The sequence below is a fragment of the Bos indicus x Bos taurus genome, chromosome 16 (genome assembly GCF_003369695.1).
Source record: "Bos indicus x Bos taurus breed Angus x Brahman F1 hybrid chromosome 16, Bos_hybrid_MaternalHap_v2.0, whole genome shotgun sequence".
NCBI classification, from domain to species: Eukaryota; Metazoa; Chordata; class Mammalia; order Artiodactyla; family Bovidae; genus Bos; species Bos indicus x Bos taurus.
The window spans coordinates 11,522,119-11,548,462 of record NC_040091.1 but is presented as its reverse complement, the minus strand read 5'-3'; positions in this window follow the sequence as shown (position 1 = coordinate 11,548,462).

Here is a 26,344-nt window from a genome sequence, read left to right as displayed (position 1 = left end):
CAGTTTATGCTGCTGTTACCATAAAACGAGTGATTTGTTATTCTAATGTTGCATATTTTACTCTATGTAAACATTGAATATACATTTTAAAATGTGGACTTTTAAGTTGATAACAACAACAGAATGCCTTGCTTAGATAATGAATTGTTATGCAAGTACTTTTAATAAGAAGTTTTAGTTCCCTAATTTTCTTATGATGCTTCTTGTTGATGGCTTTTGATTCTGCTTTAAGTCTCTGACTTTATAAAACTCAACTTTCTCTAACGCTGCAGTGCCTGTGACCTTCCTTGTAGGCAGTGATATTTCTGTTCACCGTTTAGTCTGTGGGTTCCTTTTCTGAGCTGAACTTTGTACAGCTGTGACTCAGTTGTCAGCATGGCACAGCTTCTGTTACTGGGAAGAAAGGGTCAAAGAAGATCCTCCCTCATGGGCCTCAGTTCTTGGTGAGGACACAAAGAAGAATCTGAGGTCTCACCCATGGTAGAAACACATTTATTAAAGAAAGAACAGAAAGAACACCTCAAGGGAGAGGTGGGCCAGGCCAAGAGAGGCACTGGTGCTGGAATGAGGAGGTGTGGGTTTTTCAAAACAGGGGTTTTGTGGGCATGGATAACAGTTTTGATTGACAGTTGCAAGTTACATAACAACAGGCTCTATTGGACATGTCTTTCCCACAATTCTGTCTGTTAAAATCAGATATTTGTACGTATAGAACATTTATGAACTCTTAATGGGCTCTTGGCTGCTTAAGGTCACTTGAGGACAAAGCTCTGCCTCAAGGGCAGTGTCTAGGAGCTGCAGAAGCCCCTGTGGTTAGTCTGTGGCTACTGTGTGCCTAGGGTGCATGCCTGGAGCTGAAAAAGTCTCTGTGGTTATCTTGTAGCTTATCCAGGAGCTCTCCCGGTGTCTGGGGTGGGATTTAAAGATAAGCTTGCGTCCTTTTTGGCTAGTCCACCCATCTTTGCTCATGCTTTACTTCCTCCCTGATGCTTTGACTTCACTAAAATCTAGAGGCCAATAGTAGCACATTAGAAACAAGATGTCTTCATCTAATAATAATTCGAGATGAACTTGCATCCTTGAGATTGTTATACTATCTCAGAACACAAGAATCCTAAATGGAGGGTAGCATTTCCTAGAAATGAAATATTCTCTGCCTCTGTTTTCTGGTGATATAGCCAAAGGGGTGCTTTATAATACCTCTAATTTAGCCTATAGATAAATAGATAAAGTTTTCTGTGGAGTAGGATATATAAATATATGTGTGTATATGTGTGTGTCTCTGTGTGTTTATTGCTTAAAGGAGTGTTTTACATTATTAAAGATGGTTAATACACATTCATTATAAGAATATTTGAAATACCAAGTAGACTGGTAGCTGATAGTAAGATTCAGACAAGCACCCAATTTTCCGTAAGCTGACTTATATTGTTTTATTTAAGTCTTTAACTCTCATATTTACTCCTTCCTGATATTTTTTTCTTCTTTCACCTAACCTGCAACCTCATTGTACCTTTTCAGTTACATGATACAGAAACAAGAAGAGGTACATGCTGAAATCTTAACCTGCTTTCATAAGACCTCTGGATAGTGTGAACTTTTGATGGAGAATAGTTAATAAAAGGCAAACATTTCAGATTGGATTGAGAATAAGGTCAAATCTACTGCTTCAAATAGATGTCAGCTCCACATGGACTTACCTACCAGAGAAAAGAAAATCTACTTTCCAAATCCATATCACATACAGAGTTTACATATATATGGTGTGTGTGTGTGTGTGTGTGTATAAAATTAAGACTTTTTAAAGGTAGGTTTAAGGTTCAGAAAATTTTGTAACATGGCAAAGACTCCCCCTGGCCCCTCATGCATAGCTTCCCCCATTGTCAACATTCCCTGAAGTGTACATTTGTTACAATTGATGAACCTACATTGACACATCATAATCATCCATGGTCCATATTTTAGGGTTCAATTTTGTTGTTATACATTACATGGATTTTGACAAATATATAATAATGAGTATATACCTTTGGGGTTTCCCAGGTGACTCAGTGGTAAAAGAATCCACCAACCAATACAGGAGGTGTGGGTACCATCCTTGGATCAGTTATATCCCTTGGAGAAGGAAATGGCAACCCACTACAGTATACTTGCTTGGAAAATACCATGAACAAGGAGCCTGGCTGGCTGCAGTCCATGAGGTTGCAGAAAAGAGTTGAACACAACTTAGCGTCTAAACAATCACATCTACTCTTATTGTATTATATATTTTCACTACCATAAAACTCCTCTGTGCTTTGTCTATTCATTCCCCTACTACTCCAGCCTGTACTTAGATGCAATCTCAAAAATGACGGAATGATCTCTGTTCATTTCCAAGGCAAACCATTCAATATTGCAGTAATCCAAGCCTATGCCCCAACCAGTAATGCTGAAGAAGCTGAAGATGAATGGTTCTATAAAGACTTACAAGACCTTTTAGAACTAACACCCCAAAAAGATGTCCTCTTCATTATAGGGGACTGGAATGCAGAAGTAGGAAGTCAAGAAACAACTGGAGTAACAGGCAAATTTGGCCTTGAAATATGGAATGAAGCAGGGCAAAGACTAATAGAGTTTTGCCAAGAGAACACACTGGTCATAGCAAGCACCATCTTCCAACAACACAAGAGAAGACTCTACACATGGACATCACCAGCTGGTCAACACTGAAATCAGATTGATTACATTCTTTGCAGCCAAAGATGGAGAAGCTCTATACAGTCAGCAGAAACAAGACCGGGAGCTGACTGTGGCTCAGATGATGAACTCCTTATTGCCAAATTCAGACTTAAATTGAAGAAAGTGGGGAAAACCACTAGACCATTCAGGTATGACCTAAATCAAATCCTTTATAATTATACAGTGGAAATGAGAAATAGATTTAAGAGACTAGATCTCATAGACAGAGTGCCTGATGAACTATGGAATGAGGTTCGTGACACTGTACAGGAGACAGGGATCAAGACCATCCCCATGGAAAAGAAATGCAAAAAAGCAAAATGTTTGTCAGGGGAGGCCTTACAAATAGCTATGACAAGAAGAGAAGCAAAAAGCCAAGGAGAAAAGGAAAGATATAAGCATCTGAATGCAGAATTCCAAAGAATAGCAAGGAGAGATAAGAAAGCCTTCCTCAGCTATCAATGCAAAGAAATAGAGGAAAACAACAGAATGGGAAAGACTAGAGTTCTCTTCAAGATAATTAGAGATACCAAGGGAACATTTCATGCAAAGATGGGCTTGATAAAGGACAAAAATGGTATGGACCTAACAGAAGCAGAAGACATTAAGAACAGTTGGCAAGAATACACAGAAGAACTGTACAAAAAAGATCTTCACGACCCATATAACCATGATGCTGTGACCACTCACCTAGAGCCAGACATCCTGGAATGTGAAGTCAAGTGGGCCTTAGAAAGCATCACTACGAACAAAGCTAGTGGAGGTGATGGAATTCCAGTTGAGCTATTCCAAATCCTGAAAGATGATGCTGTGAAAGTGCTGCACTCAATATGCCAGCAAATTTGGAAAACTCAGCAGTGGCCACAGGACTGGAAAAGGTCAGTTTTCATTCCAATCCCAAAGAAAGGCAATGCCAAAGAATGCTCAAACTACCGCACAATTGCACTCATCTCACACGCTAGTAAAGTAATGCTCAAAATTCTCCAAGCCAGGCTTCAGCAATAGGTGAACCGTGAACTTCCAGATGTTCAAGCTGGTTTTAGAAAAGGCAGAGGAAGCAGAGATCAAATTGCCAACATCTGCTGGATCATTGAAAAAGCAAGAGATTTCCAGAAAAACATCTATTTCTACTTTATTGACTATGCCAAAGCCTTTGACTGTGTGGATCACAAAAAACTGTGGAAAATTTTGAAAGAGATGGGAATAACAGAGCACCTGACCTGCCTCTTGAGAAACCTATATGCAGATCAGGAAGCAAGAGTTAGAACTGGGCATGGAACAAAAGACTGGTTCCAAATAGGAAAAGGAGTACGTGAAGGCTGTATATTGTCACCCTGCTTATTTAACTTCTATGCAGAGTACATAATGAGAAATGCTGGGCTGGAAGAAGCACAAGCTGGAATCAAGATTGCTGGGAGAAATATCAATAATCTCAGATATGCAGATGACACCACCCTTATGGCAGAAAGTGAAGAGGAGCTAAAGAGCCTCTTGATGAAAGTGAAAGAGGAGAGTTAAAAAGTTGGCTTAAAGCTCAACATTCAGAAAGCTAAGATCATGGCATCTGGTCCCACCACTTCATGGGAAATAGATGGGGAAACAGTGGAAACAATGTCAGACTTTATTTTTGGGGGCTCCAAAATCACTGCAGATGGTGATTGCAGCCATGAAATTAAAAGATGCTAAACTATCAGCAAGGTGAAAAGACAGCCTTCATAATGGGAGAAAATAATAGCAAATGAAGCAACTGACAAACAACTAATCTCAAAAATATACAAGCAACTCCTACAGCTCAATTCCAGAAAAATAAATGACCCAATCAAAAAATGGGCCAAAGAACTAAATAGACATTTCTCCAAAGAAGACATACAGATGGCTAACAAACACATGAAAAGATGCTCAACATCACTCATTATCAGAGAAATGCAAATCAAGACCACTATGAGGTACCATTTCACACCAGTCAGAATGGCTGCGATCCAAAAGTCTACAAATAATAAATGTTGGAGAGGGTGTGGAGGAAAGGGAACCCTCTTACACTGTTGGTGGGAATGCAAAATAGTACAGCCACTATGGAGAACAGTGTGGAGATTCCTTAAAAATCTGGAAATAGAACTGCCTTATGATCCAGCAATCCCACTGCTGGGCATACACACTGAGGAAACCAGAAGGGAAAGAGACACGTGTACCCCAATGTTCATCGCAGCACTGTTTATAATAGCCAGGACATGGAAGCAACCTAGATGTCCATCAGCAGATGAATGGATAAGAAAGCAGTGGTACATATACACAATGGAGTATTACTCAACCATTAAAAAGAATACATTTGAATCAGTTCTAATGAGGTGGATGAAACTAGAGCCTATTATACAGAGTGAAGTAAGCCAGAAGGAAAAACACCAATACAGTATACTAATGCATATATATGGAATTTAGAAAGATGATAACAATAACCCTGTGTACGAGACAGCAAAAGTGACACTGATGTATGGAACAATCTTATGGACTCTGTGGGAGAGGGAGAGGGTGGGAAGATTTGGGAGAATGGCATTGAAACATGTAAAATATCATGTATGAAACGAGATGCCAGTCCAGGTTCAATGCATGATACTGGATGCTTGGGGCTAGTGCACTGGGACGACCCAGAGGGATGGTATGGGGAGGGAGGAGGGTTCAGGATGGGGAGCACATGTAAACCTGTGATGGATTCATTTTGATATTTGGCAAAACTAATACAATTATGTAAAGTTTAAAAATAAAATAAAATTTAAAAAAAATTCAAAAAAAAAAAAACTTAATAAATGAATATTAGTGGTACGAGCTCTTGTTGCTATAGCTCTCTTGAGATAACAACTGATAAAAAAAAATAAAAAAATAAAAGATGCTTACTCCTTGGAAGGAAAGTTATGACCAACCTAGATAACATATTCAAAAGCAGAGACATTACTTTGCCAACAAAGGTATGTCTAGCCAAGGCTATGGTTTTTCCAATGGTCATGTATGGATGTGAGAGTTGACTATAAAGAAAGCTCAGCACTGAAGAACTGATGCTTTTGAACTGTGGTGTTGGAGAAGACTCTTGAGAGTCCCTTGGACTGCAAGGAGATCCAACCAGTCCATTCTAAAGGAGATCAGTCCTGGGTGTTCATTGGAAGGACTGATGCTGAAGCTGAAACTCCAATACTTTGGCCACCTCATGTGAAGAGTTGACTCATTGGAAAAGACTCTGATGCTGGGAGGGACTGGGAGCAGGAGGAGAAGGGGATGACAGAGGATGAGATGGCTGTATGGCATCACTGACTTGATGGACATGAGTTTGAGTGAACCCCGGGAGATGGTGTTGGACAGGGAGGCCTGGCGTGTTGCCATTCATGTAGTCTCAGAGTCAGACACGACTGAGCGACTGAACTCACTGACTGACTGACTGACTGACTACTCCAGCCTATGACAGCCACTGATCTTTTTACTGTCTCCATAGTTTTGCCTTTTCTAGAATGTCACATAGTTGAAATATAATATGTAACCTTTTCAGATTGGCTCCTTCACCTAATATTATGCATTTAAACTTCCTTTCTGTCTTTTCATGGCTTGATAGCTCATTTCTGTTTAGTGCTGAATAATGCAGGCATACCTTAGTGTGAGTTTAGTTCCAGACCACTGCAAGATAGCGAATATTGCAGTAAATGAGTCCCATGATTTTTTTGGTTTCCTAAAGCAAATAAAAGTTACATTTACATTATACCATAGTCTGTGAAGTATACAATATCATTGTGTCTCCAAAAGTTATGTTTATTAATTAAAAACTCTTTCTTGCTAATAAATGCTAGCATCTGAGCCTTCAGCAAGCCATAATCTTTTCACTGAATGGAATAATTCATAATCTTTTCATGTTTCTGCTGACTGATCAGGATGGTATTTGCTGAAGGTTGGGGTGGCTGTGCCAATCTTAATATAAGACAGCAGTAAAACTTCGTGGACTGATTTACTTTTCCTTTCACAAACAGCTTCTCTGATGCATACAGTCTGTTTGATAGTGTTTTACTCACAGTAGACCTCCTTTCAAAATTGGAGTAAATGCTCTCAAACCTGTCATGAAACCTAACCAAACCTGGGTCTGCTTACCCAATGCACAGCAAAGCCAATCTATAGACATCACTTTGCTCATTCATAAAAAGTAACTCCTCATTCATTAAAGTGTTATCATGAGATTGCAGCAATTTAGTCACATCTTCAGGCACCACTTCTGCTTCTGTTGCTATTTTCACTACTTTTGCAGTTATTTCCTCCCCTGAAATTTTGATCCCCTCAAAGTCCTCTAAGAGGTTTGAAATAAGCCATTTCCAAACTCCTATTAATGTTGATCTTTTGGTCTCTTCCCGTGAATTATGGATGCTCTTGATGGAAGCTAGAATGGTGAAACCTTTCCTGAAGGTTTTTGATTTACTTTGCCTGGATATATGAGAGGAATCACTATCTCTGGCAGGTAAAGTTTTACCAAATGTATTTCTTAAATAATAAGACTCACAAGTCACAATTGATCCAGATCCATGGGCTGGAGAATGGATATTGTGTTAGTAGGCATGCAAATAACATTAATCTCATTGTACATCTCCATCAGAGCTCTTGGGTGACCAGATATATTGTCAATGAACAGTAATAGTTTTGAAAGTAATCTTTTTTTTTTTTTTTTGGTCTGAACAGTGGGCCTCAACAGTGGGCCTCAACAGTGGGCTTAAAATAGTCAGTAAACCATGTTGTAAATGGATGTCTTGTCATATAGTTTTTCTTGTTCTATTTCTAGAACACAGGCAGATTAGATTTAGGATAATTCTTAAGGATCCTAGGATTTTCAGAATGGTAAATTAGCACTGACTTCAACTTAAAGTCACCAGCTGCATTAGCCTCTAACAACAGAGTCAGTCTGTTCTTTGAATCTTTGAAGGTAGACACTGACTTCTCCTTTCTATCTATGAAAGTACTCCATGGCATCTTCTTCCAATATAAAGCTGTCTCATCTACAACTGAAAATCTGTTTTCTAGTGTGCCGTGCTCAAGTAGCTTAGTTGTGTCCGACTCTGTGACCCCATGGACTATTGCCTACCAGGCTCCTCTGTCCATGGAATTTTCCACGCAAGAATACTGGAGTATGGTGCCATTTCCTTCTCTAGGGGATCTTCCCGACCCAAGGGGTGAACCTGCATCTCCTGCTTGGGAGGCAGATTCTTTACCACTGAGCCACCTGAGAAACCCATTGTCTAGTGTAGCCACCTTCATTAAGTATCTTAACCAAATCTTCTGGTTAACTTGCTGTAGCTTCTACACAAGTACTTACTGTCTCACCTTGCACTTGTGTGTTATGGAGATGGCCTCCTTCCTTAAACCTCATGAACAAGTCTCTGTTAACTCCAGATTTCTGCCGCTTTCTCACCTCTCTCAGCCTTCACAGAATTGAAGAGAGTTAGGGCCTTGTTCTGGATTGAGCTTTGTCTTGGAGCAATGTTGTGGCTGATTTCATCTTCTAGCCAGACCACATAAATTGTCTCCATATCAGCAATATGTCTGATATGGAGAAAATTAGTTATTAATAGATGAGTTAGACCAACTAAGTCTTAGATGGAGAATATTCAACTTCTAGCTTGAAGAGAAGGAATTCAAACCTTGGTAGCCTAGAAGCAAAGCAGACTGAAGGATTTGATTTTCCTTTCTTCTCTTTTGACCTGAATTTCAAACCTTGATGTGACTATTTCAGTGTGAGAAAACATCAATTAATCATATGGTAAGTGGATGAAAATCAAGAAACGTGCCCATGAGCTGAGGGCAGCACCTGTGCCAGATGTGTTTCTTGGATCAGCTTGGGTTGTTTAACAAAGTACAATAGACAAGGTGGCATATAAGTAACAGAAATTTATTTATTGCAGTTCTGGAGGTGAGGAGTCTGAGATCAGGGTGCCTACATGATTTTGGATTTTGGTGAGCACTGAAGAGTTGATGCTTTTGAACTGTGGTGCTGGAGAGGGCTCGAGATTCCCTTGGTCTACAAGGATATCCAACCAGTCTATCCTAAAGGAAATCAGTCCTGAATATTCATTGGAAGGACTGATGCTGAAACTCCAACATTTGGCTACCTGATGCAAAGAACTGACTCATTTGAAAAGACCCTGATGCTGGGAAAGATTGAAGGTGGAAGAAGAGGGGACGACAGAGGATGAGATGGCTGGATGGCATCACCAACACAATGGACATGAGTTTGAGTAAACTCTGAGAGTTGGTGATGGACAGGGAGGCCTGGCGTGCTGCAGTCCATGGGGTCACAAAGAGTTGGACATGACTGAGAGACTGAACTGAATTGAACTGAGCTGAGAGCCCTCAGTCAGCAGGCTGCTGACTTCTCCTTGTATGCTCACCTGGTGGAAAGAGTGAACTAGCTTTCCTCTTATGAAAGTGCCAACTGCATTTACTAGGGCTCTACCCTCATGGTCTAGTCACTTCCCAAAGTCCTCACCTCCAAATATAATCACAGTGGGGTTTAGATACCTACACATGAATTTGAGGGAATAAAACATTCAGCCATTAACAGGGATGATGGGAAGGGGGTGGTTCTCAAGCCAGTTGCATCCAGGATTTAGGGCACATCTTTATGTGGGGGAGGAAAAGCAAGCATCTGAAGAGAGAAGTTCCAGCTGAGAGTGATATGACTAATAATTCCATGTTGTAAAGCCTGTTGAATCACAGCAGCACTTTTTCTCCCTGGGGATAGAGGGTTGCGTGGTGGACAGAGAGGGGATGGAGAAGAGCCGTGAGCTTTCCTTTGAACTGTGGTCCTCATTCATTTCTTATTTTTTTTTTTTCTATCCCTACACACAAGAGCATTATTATACTAGACCACCAGTAAACAACGGACCTCAGTGGCAGGGAAGGATATAAATCACTGTCTCAGAAGTGAATTGGTCTATAAGGGAGGGACAGGTATGTTGTCGGAAGAAACCCCTTCCTATTCAGGGGTTCTGGTGCACTGTGCTCCCTTCTGATTCAATAGGAATCTTGCCTTCAGATTTCATTCACAGGAAAACATAGTGTAGGGAGAGGGGATCAATGTGAAAGACATAAAATATAATCTCTATAGGTACATTCTGGATTATGTAAGACACTGAAATGAAGAGGAATATATGAAAAAAATAAGTGATAACATGTCATGTTGTTCGGTCACTAAGTCATGTCCAATTCTTTGTGGCCTCAGGGACTGCAGCAAGCCAGGCTTCCCTGTCCTTCACCATCTCTCAGAGTTTGCTCAAACTCATGTCCATTGAGTCAGTTGTCCATCTCACCCTCTGTTGTCCTCTTCTCCTGCCTTCAATCTTTCCCAGCATCAGGGTCTTTTCCAGTGAGTTGGATCTTTGCATCAGGTGACCAAAGCATTAGACCTTCAGATTCAGCATCAGTCTTTCCAAAGAGTATTCAGGGTTGATTCCCTTTAGGATTGACTGGTTTGATCTCCTTGCAGTCCAAGGGACTCTCAAGAGTCTTCTCCAGCACGACAGTTTGAAAACATAAATTCTTCAGTGCTAAGCCCTCTTTATGGTCCAACTTCCACATCTGTACATGACTACTGGAAAAATAATAGCTTTGACTAGGCAGAACTTTGTTGGCAAAGTGATATCTCTGCTTTTTAATATGCTATCTAGGTTTGCATAGCTTTTCTTCCAAGGAGCAAGTACCTTTCATTTTATGGCTGCGGTCACTCTCTGCAGTGATTTTGGAGCCCAAGAGAAATGAGATGGAGGTAAAATGTAACTAAAATGCAAAGACAAATATCCTTGACTATCTGTGGCCTAAAAAATGCAGTAGTCTTGCTAACAGTAGTGAACTGTGGAAGGTGTGTTGGCGTTTGTCAGTGATCAGCATATGGATCACCGAACACGTGTGATTTCTCTTGAGTGCAACATATGCATCAAGCAGGCTCTACAAGAAATTTGATGATTCTGTGAAGTCTGGATAAAGACTTTTAGATTTATTCTGTGGTACCATTGAAATATTTAAAATAGTCTCGTTTTTAAAATTTAAATTATTATTTTTTACCTATAAACTAGTTTTTTTTGTTTTATTTTTAAAATTAAGTGTAGTAATTTATAATATTGTGTTGGTTTCAGGTGTGTGGGGAAGTGATTTAGTAATATGTATATATGTGTATACATAGACATCCATATTGGCTTCCCAGGTGGCTCAAGAGATAAAGAATCCACCTGCCAATGCAGAAGATTCAGGTTTGATCCCTGGGTCAGGAAGATCCCCTGGAGGAGGAAATGGCACCCTACTCCAGTATACTTTGCTGGAAAATCCCATGGACAGAGGAGCCTGGTGGGCTATAGTTCATGAGGTCACAAAGAGTTGGACATGACTGAGCATACACACATACATATATATTATTTTCCACATTCTTTTCCATGTAGGTTACTACAAGATATTGAATATAGTTCCCTGTTCTATGCAGATGGTCCTTGTTTTTATCTATTTTATATATAGTAGTGTGTATATGTTAACCCCAAACTACTAATTTACCCCTCCTCTTTGGTAACCATAAATTTGTTTTCAATATTTGCCTGTTTTGATTATCAAAATATTTTACAAAGACAGTTTCACCTTTTTTTTTTTCATTTTACATTTATTTTTTTAAATTTTTTTAAATTTTATTTTATTTTTAAACTTTACAATATTGTATTAGTTTTGCCCAACATCGAAATGAATCCACCTTTTTTTTTTAAAATATAAACAGTTTCACCTTTTAAACTTAAGAAAGTACTTCTAAAAATCACACACACACATCTGCGGTTATAATTCAGGCAGTTCCTCAAAATAATTAAAAATAATTATCATATGCTTCAGCAATTCTAATCCTGGTTGTACACTCAAAAGACTTGAAAGTAGAGACTGAAATAAGTATTTGTACAGTTAATGTTCACAGCCATAAAGCGGAAATAATCTAAATCTCCATTGATGGATAAATGGATAAACAAAATGAGGTATGTATAAATAAATGTATCAATTCAGTTCAGTTCAGTTCGACCCCATGAATCGCAGCATGCCAAGCCTCCCTGTCAATCACCAACTCCTGGAGTTCACTCAAACTCACGTCCATCGAGTTGGTGATGCCATCCAGCCATCTCATCCTCTGTTGTCCCCTTTTCCTCCTGCCCCCAATCCCTCCCAGCATCAGAGTCTTTTCCAATGAGTATATGTGTGTATATATGTGTATACACATACTTACAAAAAAATAATTCAGTGGTTTATACAAGTTCTTATTCTGCAATAAAGTGGTAATACGCAGATATTTTAGGACTGCCCCAGGGAATAGTGAGTAATACTGGGAGATTTCCTGTGCTCCTCTGGATTTACCCAGTGGTATGAAATTGAATCATTGTGAAATATCAGACAATCTGTGAAATGATTTCCTCTTACTCCCTAAGATTCCTCACCAGAATATTCCACCCAATTCTTGGCTGATATTATTTCAGTGACTTTTGACAAGGTAAACAAAGCAGATTCCTTTCCATGTGTTTATGGACCAGAAAGGACAGATCTGTAGGCAAAACAGGATGATCTTGAACCTAGAGCTTTACATATAGAAAAGTGCCAGTATTTAGAAACTAACACGACTTACATTGGAGATTGCTCTTCAAGCCTAACTCATGTAAACTCTACATAGTAACTGATTAGCATTTACAATATAGAAAACTTCCACTCATGTAGCTTTTTATTTCGCCTGTTCATCAGTTCAGAGCACACTCTGGCATTCAGCAGTTTTATACCCTTAGGGTATAATAGTGAATAATCTTTACAAAATATCTCAAAGTCACTGAAAAATTGTTAAGTTCTTTGTGTCATCAAAGAAGCATAATACCCTATTCAAAATAATTGTGTGAAATATGCTTACTACATTGAGTTTTTTATTTTGAAAATTGTAATTGTTATAAGGGACTTAAAAGGAGTTTTCTACTTCTCAATCATATCATATAATACAATTTACTGTGCTGAATTGATTTGCTATATTTATATATTTTTATAAGTTATATCTTAGTCCAAGACTGATTTTCTTTTGTATATTACTAACAAAACAAGGACTTTCACTTTGAGGCAAGAAAATAGAGGCTAGTAAGGCCAGCATGTGAAAAAAAGGTGAAACTGATAGTCTGAGTTGTGTACAACTCTTTGGGACCCCATGGAATGTAGCCCACCAGGCTGCTCTGTGCATGGAATTCTCCAGGCAAGAATACTGGAGTGGGTTGTCATTCTCTTCTCCCAGCTATCTTCTTGATCAAGGGATCTAATCCAAGTCTCCTGCATTGCAGGCAGATTCTTTACTAGAGTCCCCAGGGAAGCCATAGATCTTATAATAAAATGGAAAAAAAAAGTTATGGACCACTATAAGAGTTATGTTGCATAATTTTAAAAGTGTTTGTATATGCAACTAAAAGGAATTTAAATATATCATATTCTATGGTGATTTTTTGTGTCCTATTGAATATCTCCACATAGACCTCCTTTGACCTTTCAGGAACAAATACTGTTTAATCATATACCATTGACATCGAAGAATATCAACAAACCTCGAAAAAGTAAATCTTGTTTAAGCACATTTGTAAGGGGACTATTAATAGGCCCCTCACCTAGTCCCTACTCCACTTACTAAAATCTGGTTAGCATTAATCAGGTATGGTTTATTTGTATCATGTGGAGGATTAAAAAAATGCTTCATAAAAATGCATCATACAAATAACTGAAGGACTTGAGCAGAATACATGAATTCACAATGTAGGATGATGAATACAGGCAGTTTCTCCTGCAGTTAAAGTAAACATAGTTATATGCAATACACACCAATCACATTCAGTGAAGTTTTGCTATTCTCTTGGGGCTTCCCTTGTGGCTCAGACAGTAAAGAATCTGCCTGCAATGTAGGAGACCTGGGTTTCACCTTTGGGTCAAGAGTATTCCCTGGAGAAGGGAATGGCAACCAACTCCAGTATTCTTGCCTGGAAAATCCCATGGACAGAGGAGTCTGGTGGGCTATATAGGGGTTGCAAACAGTCAGGCATGACTGAGTGACTTTCACTTTCACAGCCAACTGAGGTGAAGTCATGCTTTGGAAACAGGCAACTGTCAACTCTCAGTTGCTCAGTTCACCAGTGATTATTTGGTTCTTGTCTTTTGTATAACAGAATTTGGCCTTTTCTCTGCTCCGTGTCATCTTCACCCCAACATCAGGCTGACTGAATGATTTTTGCTGGAACATCTCTGGGCTCAAAGCAGAGGGGAAAAATGGCAAACTGTGAACTTTAAGGTTCAGCTCAGAGGTAACATACATGTCTCTGTGGTGTGTTTCACATTTCACATCTGGGTTCAACAGCGTGGAGGTGAGTACACTTCCCTAAAGAGGGAGTCCATGGTGAGGTGCAAATTCAAGAGAGGAGCCACAAATATATGGGGCAATAATATACTCTCATGTAGGTTTGAATTTCTAGTTTATTCTCATTAAGGAGCTGATAGAAACCCTTGGGCTCAGTTCAGTTCAGTTCAGTCGCTCAGTCGTGTCCGACTCTTTGCGACCCCATGAATTGCAGCACACCATCATGCCATGGTGAGTTGTCCATCACCAACTCCCAGAGTCCACTCAGACTCACGTCCATCGAGTCAGTGATGCCATCCAGCCATCTCATCCTCTGGCGTCCCCTTCTCCTCCTGCCCCCAATCCCTCCTGCCCCCAATCCCTCCCAGCATCAGAGTCTTTTCCAATGAGTCAACTCTTCGCATGAGGTGGCCAAAGTACTGGAGTTTCAGCTTCAGCATCAGTCCTTCCAAAGAAATCCCAGGGCTGATCTCCTTCAGAATGGACTGGTTGGATCTCCTTGCAGTCCAAGGGACTCTCAAGAGTCTTCTCCAACACCACAGTTCAAAAGCTTCAATTCTTTGTCACTCAGCTCTCTTCACAGTCCAACTCTCACATCCATACATGACCACTGGAAAAACCATGGCCTTGACTAGACGGACCTTTGTTGTCAAAGTAATGTCTCTGCTTTTGAATATGCTATCTAGGTTGGTCATAACTTTCCTCCCAAGGAGTAAGTGTCTTTTAATTTCCTGGCTGCAGTCACCATCTGCAGTGATTTTGAAGCCCCCCAAAATAAAGTCTGACACTGTTTCCACTGTTTCCCCATCTATTTGGCATGAAGTGATGGGATCAGATGCCATGATCTTCGTTTTCTGAATGTTGAGCTTTAAGCCAACTTTTTCACTCTCCTCTTTCACTTTCATCAAGAGGCTTTTTAGTTCCTCTTCACTTTCTGCCATAAGGGTGGTGTCATCTGCATATCTGAGGTTATTGATATTTCTCCCAGCAATCTTGATTCCAGCTTGTGCTTCTTCCAGCCCAGCGTTTCTCATGATGTACTCTGCATATGCTAAATATGGTGCAAAGGATGATTCCAGTTTGTAAATCCCATGCTTTTACTACAAATAGCTTGTCATTAGTGAATTTTTAAAATCATTTTTTTCTTACTATTGCAGAAAACTCTCATACCCTATTGTAACTGTGGCTACTCAAAAGTTTGTTATTCATCAAATGCTTAATACTCTAATGTATTCATAAATATGATAAAATTCTTACCCCCAAAACCTCATCATTTAGTTGAGAATAGAGATAGTTATGCCAAATATTTTGAGGATAGTAAAATGGAAATATAGGTTTATTTAGAAAAGGATCTGACAATCCACTCCAGTATTCTTGCTTGGGAAATCCCATGAATAGAGAAGCCTGGTGGGCTACAGTCCGTGTGGTCACAAAGAGTCAGGCACCACTGAGTGTCTGAGCATGAGCACATGTTTATTATTGTATTCTATATTATTTTAAAAAATATGAAATGTACTTTATGTAGATTTTCTCATTTAATGCAGCAGTGTACCAGGTGGAGGTCATTATTTTTTCATAATGACAGGCTTAGAGTGGTTAGTGACATGCCCAAGGTCATAGGCTATGTTCAACTCAAACCAGGAAATCCATCTAGAGCCTAAACACTTTTCTAACACTATACTGTCAGCACCTTTGTTTTTTCCTCTGAAAAGGTCTTACTTTCAGCCTATGTGATCCTGAGGTTACTGTCTACTCTGCGTCCTGCATCGGGGTTATCAGCAGTGTCAAGGGCTGTTTTCTCTCACATTTGGTAGCATGAGTGTCTTCTACTTCCAGGTCAAAGCTGAATGTTTGTCCCATTGGAGATGCATCACTTCCTGCACATCTTTCTTCAACTTTCCCAGCAGCAGAAATTCAATACTATTTCACCATTTGTCAGCTTCATAGTAGATCTAATTATGTTCAGTGTGCTTTACTATGAGGGAATCATGATGGCAGGGACTCGGCATGCACGCATGCGCTTACTCTGAAACAAGAATGAATTTAAAACTTAATGATAAATAGATTTAAATACTTACAGTAGTTTTAGGTACTCTCACTTAAATCACTAAGCCTGAACAGAATGGAAAATAAATTTATCCAAAATACTTCTATTGTTGAATAGAGTGCAATCTACTTATTAATGAAGCCTTTTTACACTTTAAACATAATCTTTATCAAGCTCCCATGCTTTGAAAAGACAGATCAAAATTATGAAAAACTCAAAACCACTTTTGTGAATTCTGACGATTTGAGGGCAATAAAAATCTAGTTAATTTAGTTTTTAAAATTGAGGGAATTTGTTTCTCTGTATCTCAGAAGTAACTACAAGGGTTCAGATTTTGCCTGAATATAAGGAAGAATTATTATTATTACTTTTTACATTAAAACTTTTCTCTAAAAACTTGAATTGTTTTGGAGGTGGAGAGTTTTAAAGTCATTTTAGAATACAAATAGAAAATAGACATCTACTTTGCAGAGAGGCGATGGAGAGTTTGTAGCATTAGACAGAACCCAACAGATATGGACAATATTGCTTGTAGCCTCAGTTTGTAACTCTTGAAGAATGACTCATATTTCTGATGCCCTTGACATCTTAATGTAAATTTATTTCCCAAATTCAAAGTAGTAATGGATGTTTTTATGACAATTTCTTGGGGTGAGAAAGGAGAAACCGTGTCACCGGCCATACAGCAAAGAGCTTTATGAAATCTATATTTGACATCTTGTTCTTCCAAAAGGACTTTCTTGGTAGCTCAGCTGGTGAAGAATCCACCTGCAATGCAGGAGACCCCAGTTGGATTCCTGGGTCGGGAAGATCTCCTGGAGAAGGGATAGGCTACCCAGTTCCTGAGGCTTTACTTGACAGGGTATCTCTTGCTCTCTGCCTTCCTTCCTTTCCCACTCAGGCATCTAAATTTTCCTCAGTCTGGTTTATCTCCTCAATCCTCTGCCACTTGGTATTCTCTTCAAGTCTCTAATGCCTCCTTTTTAAAATCAGAGCAATTTGGCTCTTTATTATTTCTCTAATACTATCCCTGTCCTCTTGGCCTTGCTTTGCTAACAAAACACTTTTGCCTAGAAATTTCTTCCGTGAATGCAGTGGAGATTGTCAAGAACAAATATAATTTGCCTGTGATATATGTAAGTATATACACTTTGGGATGAGAACTTCTCAAAAAAAAAAAAATGATGAAGATGCCATATGGATTGAAGAAGAAAATTGGAAGTACAAAAAAGGCATTATTTCTAAAGTTAATAAGCTGAAGTGTTTGCAGCTAGATACTGTATTTGGTGATGGAAATAAATCATGCATAGAAGGAAACCAGAAGATCTGACACTAATATCCTCCTCTCATGTTGTTGCAAATATAACATAGTACTTAAAAAAAATAAAACCATTAGTTAAGTTGTACCTTACACTTTATTTATGTGCAGTGTATCCACAGTTGCTAGAAATCACAAGAGGAATATAGTTGGGAAAGACTGGAATTTTTTTTTCTCTTATATCTATTTAACACAGACTATCATGACTCCGACTACAGTCCATCCTTTTTTGTAACAAGTGTTGGTATCTTCAGTTAGGATGATCAGTCGTGTCTGACTCTGCTACACCATGGACTGCAGCATGCCAGGCCTCCTGTCCATCACCAACTCCCAGAGCTTGCTCAAACTTATGTCCATCAAGTCGGTGATGCCATCCAACCATCTCATTCTCTATTGTCTCCTTCTTCTCCTGCCATCAATCTTTCCTAGCATCAGGGTCTTTTCAAAGGAGTCAGTTCTTCACATCAGGTTGCCAAAGTGTTGGAGTTTCAGCTTTAGCATCAGTCCTTCCAATGAATATTTAGGGCTGATTTCCTTTAGGATTGACTGGTTTGATCTCCTTGCAGTCCAAGTGAAAGTGAAGTCACTCAGTCTTGTCCGACTCTTTGTGACCCGTGGACTGTAGCCCACCAAGCTCCTCCATCCACAGGATTCTCCAGGCAAGAATACTGGAGTGGGTTGCCATTTCCTTCTCCAGGGGATCTTCCCAACCCAGGAATCGAACCCAGGTCTCCCACACTGCACGCAGATGCTTTAACCTCTGTGCCACCAGGGAAGTCCTTAGGGGCTGTCAAAAGTCTTCTCTAACACCACAGTTAAAAAGTATCAATTCTTCGGTGCTGGGCTTTCTTTATAGTCCAGCTCTCACATCCATACATGAATACTGGAAAAACCATAGCTCTGACTAGATGGACCTTTGCTGGCCAAGTAATGTCTCTGCTTTTTAATATACTATCTAGGTTAGTCATAGCTTTTCTTCCAAGGTGCAAGCATCTTTTAATTTCATGGCTGCAGTCACGATCTTCAGTGATTTTGGAGCCCCCAAAAATTAAGTCTGTCACTGTTTCCATTGTTTCCCCATCTCTTTGCCATGAAGTGATGGGACCAGATGCCATGATCTTCATTTTCTGAATGTTGAGCTTTAAGCCAACTTTTTCACTCTCCTCTTTCACTTTCATCAAGAGGCTCTTTAGTTCTTCTTCACTTTCAGCCATAAAGGCGGTGTCATCTGTGTATCTGAGGTTATTGATATTTCTCCCGTCAATCTTGATTCCAGCTAGTGCTTCATCCAGCCTGGCATTTCTCATGATGTACTCTGTATATAAGTTAAATAAGCGGGGGGACAATATACAGCCTTGTACTTCTTTCCTGGTTTGGAACCAGTCTGTTGTTCCATGTCCAGTTCTAGCTCTTGCTTCCTGACCTGCATATAGGTTTCTTAAGAGGCAGGTCAGGTGGTCTGGTATTCCCATCTCTAAAAATCTTCTGCATTTTGTTGCGATCCACACAGTCAAAGGCTTTGGCATAGTCAATACAGCAGCGGTAGATATTTTTCTGGAACTCAGTTGCTCTTCCGATGATCCAAGGGATGTTGGTAATTTGTTCTCTGGTTCCTCCGCCTTATCTAAATCCAGCTTGAACATCTGGAAGTTCACGGTTCACATAGTTTTGAAGACTGGCTTGGAGAATATTGAGCATTACTTTGCTAGTGTGTGAGATGAGTGAAATTGTGCGATAGTTTGAACATTCTTTGGCATTGCCTTTCTTTGGAATTGGGATGAAAAGTGACCTTTTCCAGTCCTGTGGTCACTGCTGTGTTTTTCAAATTTGCTGGCATATTGAGTGTAGCACTTACACAGCATCATCTTTCAGGATTTGAAATAGCTCAACTGGGATTCCATTATACACTAGTTTTGTTCTTAGTGATGCTTTCTAAGGCCCACTTGACTTCACATTCCAGGATGTCTGGCTCTAGGTCAGTGATCACACCATCATGGTTATCTTGGTCATAAAGATCTTTTTTGTACAGTTCTTCTGTGTATTCTTGCCACCTCTTCTTAATATCTTCTACTTCTGTTAGGTCCATACCATTTCTGTCCTTTATCAAGCCCATTTTTACATGAAATGTTCCCTTGGTATCTCTAATTTTCTTGAAAAGATCTCTAGTCTTTCCCATTCAATTTTTTCCTTTATTTCTTTGCATTGATCACAGAGGAAGGCTTTCATATCTCTCCTTGCTATTCCTTGTAACCTGCATTCAAATAGGTATATCTTTCCTTTTCTTCTTTCGCTTAATTTCGCTTCTTTTCTCAGCTATTTGTAAGGGCTCCTCAGACAAACATTTCGCTTTTTTGCATTTCTTTTTCTTGGGGATCGTCTTGATCACTGCCTCCTGTACAGTGTCACAAACCTCTGTCTATATTTCTTCAAACACTGTGTCAATCAGCTCTAATCCCTTAAATCTATTTGTCACTTTCACTGTATAATTGTAAGGGATTTGATTTATGTCATACATGAATGGTCTAGTGATTTTCCCTACCTTCTTCAATTTAAGTCTGAATTTGAAAATAAGGAGTTCATGATCTGAGCCACAGTCAGTTCCTGGTCTTGTTTTTGCTGACTATATAACGCTTCTCCATCTTTGGCTGCAAAGAATATAATCACTCTGATTTCAATATTGATCATCTGGTGATGTCGATGCGTAGAGTCTTCTCTTGTGTTTTGGAAGAGGGTTTTGCCATGACCAGTGCATTCTCTTGGCAACATTGTTAGTTTTTTATACTCCAAGGCCAAATTTGCCTGTTACTCCAGGTACCTCTTGACTTCCTGCTTTTGCATTCCAGTCCCATGTAATGAAAAGCCCATGTGTTTTGGGTGTTAGCTCTCAAAGGTCTTGTAGATCTTCATAGATCCATTCACCTTCAGTTTCTTTAGCATTACTGTTTGGGGCATAGACTTGGATTACTGTGATATTGAATGGTTTGCCTTAGAACAGAACAGAGATCATTCTGTCATTTTTGAGATTGCACCCAAGTACTGCATTTTGGACTCTTTTGTTGGCTACTCCATTTCTTCTGAGGGATTCTTCCTCACAGTAGTAGACAAAATGCTCATCTGAATTAAATTCACCCATTCCCATCCATTTTAGTTCACTGATTCCTAAAATGTCGTTGACCACTTCCAATTTGCCTTGATTCATGGACCTAACATTCCAGGTTCCTATGCAATATTGTTTTTTACAGCATCAGACTTTACTTCCATCACCAGTCACATCCACAGCTGGACATTGTTTTAGCTTTGGTTCCATCTTCTCTGGGGTTATTTTTCCACTCTTCTCCAGTAGCATGTTAGACACCTACTGACCTGGGAAGTTTATCTTTCAGTGTCATATCTTTTTGCCTTTTCATACTATTCATGGGGTTCTCAAGGCCAGAATACTAAATTGGTTTGCCATTCCCTTCTCAAGTGGACCACATTTTGGTATCTTGAAAATGAAATGACAGTGAAAGTCACTCAGTCATTTCTGACTCCTTGTGATTCCATGGCCTATACAGTCCATGGAATTTTCCAGGCCAAAACACTGGAGTGGGTAGTTTTTCCCTTCTCCAGAGAATCTTCCCAACCCAGGGATTGAACCTAGGTCTCCCACATTGCCAGGCAGATTGTTTACCAGCTGATCCACAATGGTTAGTAGCTGTCAAAGCTGCTACTTTTTCCTCTTCTTCCATCTCTTCCACCAGAGTCCTTTTTGAAGGAGAACCTGAAAGGCCATAGAAAGATGAACCAAAAATTCTGACCTGCAGAGCTGAGTTTGTGAGACACAAACTTATTTTCTTGACTCTTTGAAGCTCTTTTGTGGATATATTAAATATTCCTGGAACTACCTTATGGTATTGAGTGAAATAGAAGAACATTATTATAAACATAATTTACTTTTAAATGCAGTGCCACTTGAAATTGAAAACATTTCATCATTATATGAACTATTGAATGTACACTACAGTGTCTGTTAAGTCTTGGACTTCTACCCGTCTGATGATCTTTCTCAAGGTTCATGAGGTAATGTACAAAAGAGGTACAGTAACATAGTTTTATTAAAACTATTTTGTTTTGCTGAGCTTTGGTACTGTTCCTGTCTTGTCATGGTGGGGCATTATTGTCACAGCTGTCTCAGGGGGAGCTGCCTTGAATATGTTTAGCAAATAACACACAAATAAGGAACATGACATTCGCTATAAAAATAAAAAATAAAACTAAAAGTGTCCTGAAATTGACAGAGTGATAGAAACCAAAAATAATAACCTGGTCCCTATTTATTTCATATTTTATGAAATTAAAATACTACAAAATGTCATGGGATAATGTTCTATCTCTTGAAGGGTATCATACAACTTTAGTATAATAGATACATAATCTCAATTGTTTGGTTTTTAGTTTATACCCAATTATAGATCTTTTTCTGTCTGAAATATGTATTAATTTTCCATGTGGACCTTACCTTCTCAGTCTTTAAAGCATTTTGGGAATATATGGTGTCATTGAACTCTCCTTATTGAGAATGTGTGCAGAGTAATCAATATTTTAAAATAATTTGTTACCTTATCTTGGGACATTTCCATTTTCTTTACCTTATGAGATAGTAAGTTGTTTGAAATAAAAGTTAAACAAGAGCATTCCAGTTTTTGTTTTTGTTTTTAACAGGGATGAGTTATTAATTTGGGACATATGAGCAATGTCAATAAACTTCAAAAAACAAGATGGGTTTATAGTAAATAACAGTCTTAAGCAGTCTTAATTTTGGAAAATTTAACAAAGTAGAGTGTAATCTTTTATTCTTTTTTTTTTTTGACTTCAATTTTTTTTTTTTTTTTTACTCTATAATATTGTATTGGTTTTGCCATACATCAGCATGCATCCGCCACGGGTGTACACGTGTTCCCCATCCTGAACCCCCCTCCCACCTCCCTCCCCATACCATCCCTCTGGGTCATCCCAGTGCACCAGCCCCAAGCTTCCTGTATCCTGCATCGAACTTGGACTGGCGATTCGTTTCTTATATGATATTGTACATGTTTTAATGCCATTCTCCCAAATCATCCCCCCCCGCCCCAACACAGAGTCCAAAAGATTGTTCTATACATCTGTGTCTCTTTTGCTGTCTCACATCTATTACTGCAACATTGTTTTCAATAAATTAAGGAATCCCAGTAGATATTCTTAGAACATTTTAGAAATTACAGAAGTGATTGCATTTCAATTAAGCCCATACCATGTTAATTTTCATGACATTTTATATAATACATTTACTACTTGCAGTGTTCTATATATATGTAATGAAAATATGTAGTTACATGTGTATTTCATGGTTAACTTCTTCATTAAAACATTACTGTTCAGAACCTTCAGGAATTAAAATTATCATAGATAAATTTATTTTCCATGCAGATAGGGTTTAGTTTTTAAATCAGGCTATCTAAAACTAGTATATATTAAGATTTATTTGATACATTATAAGATTTTATTTTATATTTTAGAGTATACTGAACATAGTTCATATTTTATTTGAGTCTGAAATTTGTTTTAAACATCCCACTTTAATTTACTACTTTGGGAACTTTCAGATGTAGACTGTAGATTGGGTAGGGCCTGCATGTGTTGGCCAGGTGTTTCTGCGAACTTTGGCTTTAAATCTTTCCAAATGATTCGTCAACATGAAAATTAATTAAGTATTATTTTATTGATTGACCCTGCTAGGTAAAATTATTGAACATAATCAGATGTGAACCAGTTTTATCTAAATTAAAAAGGTATTCCTTTGTAGACTAAAAGAGTGCCTGACCCCATGGTATGTGCTGAAGTCAAGATTTACTGAATGAGTAGATGAATGCACTGTAGATTTTTTAGTCAACTCAGTCCTGTCTCTTTGTGACTACAAAAAGAACAGTAGTCACAGAAAGAGCCATGTCTGACTCTTTACTACTACCGTGAACTGTAGTCCACCAGGCTTCTCTGTCCGTGGGATTTCCCAGGCGAAAATGCCAGAGTGGGTTGCCATTTTCTTCTCCAGGGGATCTTCCCAACCCAGGGATAGAACCCAAGTCTCCTGCATTGGCAGGCGGGTTCTTTATCACTGAACCACCTGGGAAGTCCAGATGAATGTATACCTATTCTGTAGAAATACTTCGGCCATTTTTCTACCATGCCATTTTCAGGTCATGGATAGATAGCTATTTCACTTTGATGATTGCTGTAATTTTCTTAAACATAGGCGTTTTGCCTTTTATTCAAAGTATGAGTTGCTTTGTTATGTTCCTATTTGTATATGACAGTACACAATGTGGAACTACTGCAGAGTTTTAGAATTTATTTTGTCTTTCATTTATTCACTTACTAAGCATATATTCATTATTTTCCATTTGCCTGATCCTTTGCTAGGAGGATGTGATACAAACATGAGACCTGCTCTCAAGAAATGAAAGAAATAGAAGTGTTCACATTTATTATAATTATAAAACAGTCTATAGCATACACACTCAGTAAAGCACAGGCACAGCGTACTTTGGGACATTACAGATAGGGTGACTTATGGTCACCCTTGTGCTGAGTAAACAAACATTGAACGCACAGAAAAGTGGGAGTGAAGGAAACTATAAAGGGTTAGTTTTAAGTCTGAAGAAGGGAGTATGGATATAAGAAGCTATAAGGGATGAAGAAACAGACTTCCTAGAGGATACTGCAGAAAGGAACTGAGTAGAGAGGGATCTCTTTCTATCAACAGCGGACCAAAGGTGTTCAGGAGATTTTGCTTTGGACATAGCTTGGGAGAGGGAGATGAAATATTCTAGGGCACTGGCTAGCTTCTGTCCTTCAAATTTTATTTTTTCTTATTAAATTAAATTAATTTATATTTAAAATTTTCTTGGCCTCGCTTCATGGCATGTGGAATCTTAATTTCCTGACCAGGGATCAAACCCATGCTCCTTGCATTGGAAGTGCTGTCTTAACATCTGGACCACAAGGGAAGTCCCATATATTTCTATTTCTTCTAACCAGTTATGAACTTTAATGACATTTTAGTCTTTTAGTATGAATACTTTCCAAAGAGGGCCCTCCTCAACCCCTTCACTCTCTCCCATTTAGGTTGACATCCTTTTCAATCTTTACATGCAGGCTAAGTCACTTCAGTCATGTCCAACTCTGTGATCCCGTGACCGTAGCCCACCAGGCTCCTCTTTCCATGGGATTCTCTAAGCAAGAATATTAGAGTGGGTTGCCATGCCCTCATCCGGGGGATCTTCCCGACCCAGGGATCAAACCCATGTGTCTTATGTCTCCTGCATTGGCAGGTGGGGTCTTTACCACCAGCGAATGAATCTGAATTCTGGCATGCATTCACAACGGCAAGTATAAGAAGTCAGAAGGCACAGCTGTGTGGGTGGGGTGGGGCAGGGGATGTTTCTTATGATTAGCTGTTAGTTTGCTTTTACTTAAGTGAATTTCAAGCATTTACAACATGGAGATGTCTCAGCACATTCTCACTGTGTGCATTGCTCCCTCCTGGGATTCTAGTGCTTAGCATTAATCCTTTTATAATATATCTCTTCCTCTTCATCTGATTGCTAGCTTTGCTATTGTTGTTCAGTCGCTAAGTCATGTCCAACTCTTTGTGACCCCATGGATTGCAGCACACCAGGCTTCCCTGTTCTTTACTATCTCCCAGAGTCTGCTCAAACTCATGTCCATTGAGTTGATGATGCCATCCAACCATCTAATCCTCTGTCACTGCTTTCTCATCCTGCCTTCAATCTTTCCAGCCATCGGGGTCTTTTCCAGTGAGTCAGTTCTTTGCATCAGGTGGCCAAAGTATTGTAGTTTCAGCTTCAGCATCAATCCTTCCAATGAATATTCAGGGTTGATTCTCTTTAGGATTGACTGGTTTTATCTCCTTGTAGTCCAGGGGACTCTCAAGAATCTTGTCCAGGGCCATAGTTTGAAGGCATCAATTCTTCAGTGCTCAACCTTTTTTATTCTCCAGCTCTTACATCTGTACATGACTACTGGAAAAACCATAGTTTTGACTGTACAGACCTTTGTTGGCAAAGTGATGTCTCTGCTTTTTAATATGCTAAGTGTGTCATAGCTTTTCTTCCAAGGAGTATGTGTCTTTTAATTTTATGGCTGCAGTCACCTCTACAGAGATTTTAGAGCCCAAGAAAATAAAGTCTGTCAGGGTTGCTAGTTTTTTAACATCTTATTTGCCATGAGGTGTTGGGACTGTATGCTATGATTTTAGTTTTTTAAATGTTGAGCTTTTAAGGCAGCTTTTTCTCTTGCCTCTTTCACCTTCATCAATAGGCTCTTTAGTTCCTTTCACTTTCTGCCTTCAGGGTGGTGTCATCTGCATATCTGAGGTTATTGATTTTTCTGGCAATCTTGATTCCAGCTTGTGCGTCACCCAGCCTGGCATTGCACATGATGTACTCTGCATAGAAGTGAAATAAGTAGAGGGGCAGTATACAGGTTTGACATACTCCTTTCCCAATATTGAAGCAGTCCATTGTTCCATGTCCGATTCTGTTGCTTCTTGACTCATAAACATTTCCCAGGAGGCAGGTAAGGCTGGTATTCCCATCTTTTCAAGAATTTTCCAGTTTGCTGTGATCCACACAGTCAAAGGCTTAGCATGCTCAATGAAGCAGAAGTAGATGTTTTCCTTAAATTCCCTTGCTTTTTCTATGATCCAGCAAATGTTGACAGTTTGGTTCCTGTGCCTTTTCTAAATCCAGCTTGTACATCTGGAAGTTCTCAGTACATGTACTGTTGAAGCCTAGCTTGAAGAATTTGAGCATTACCTTGC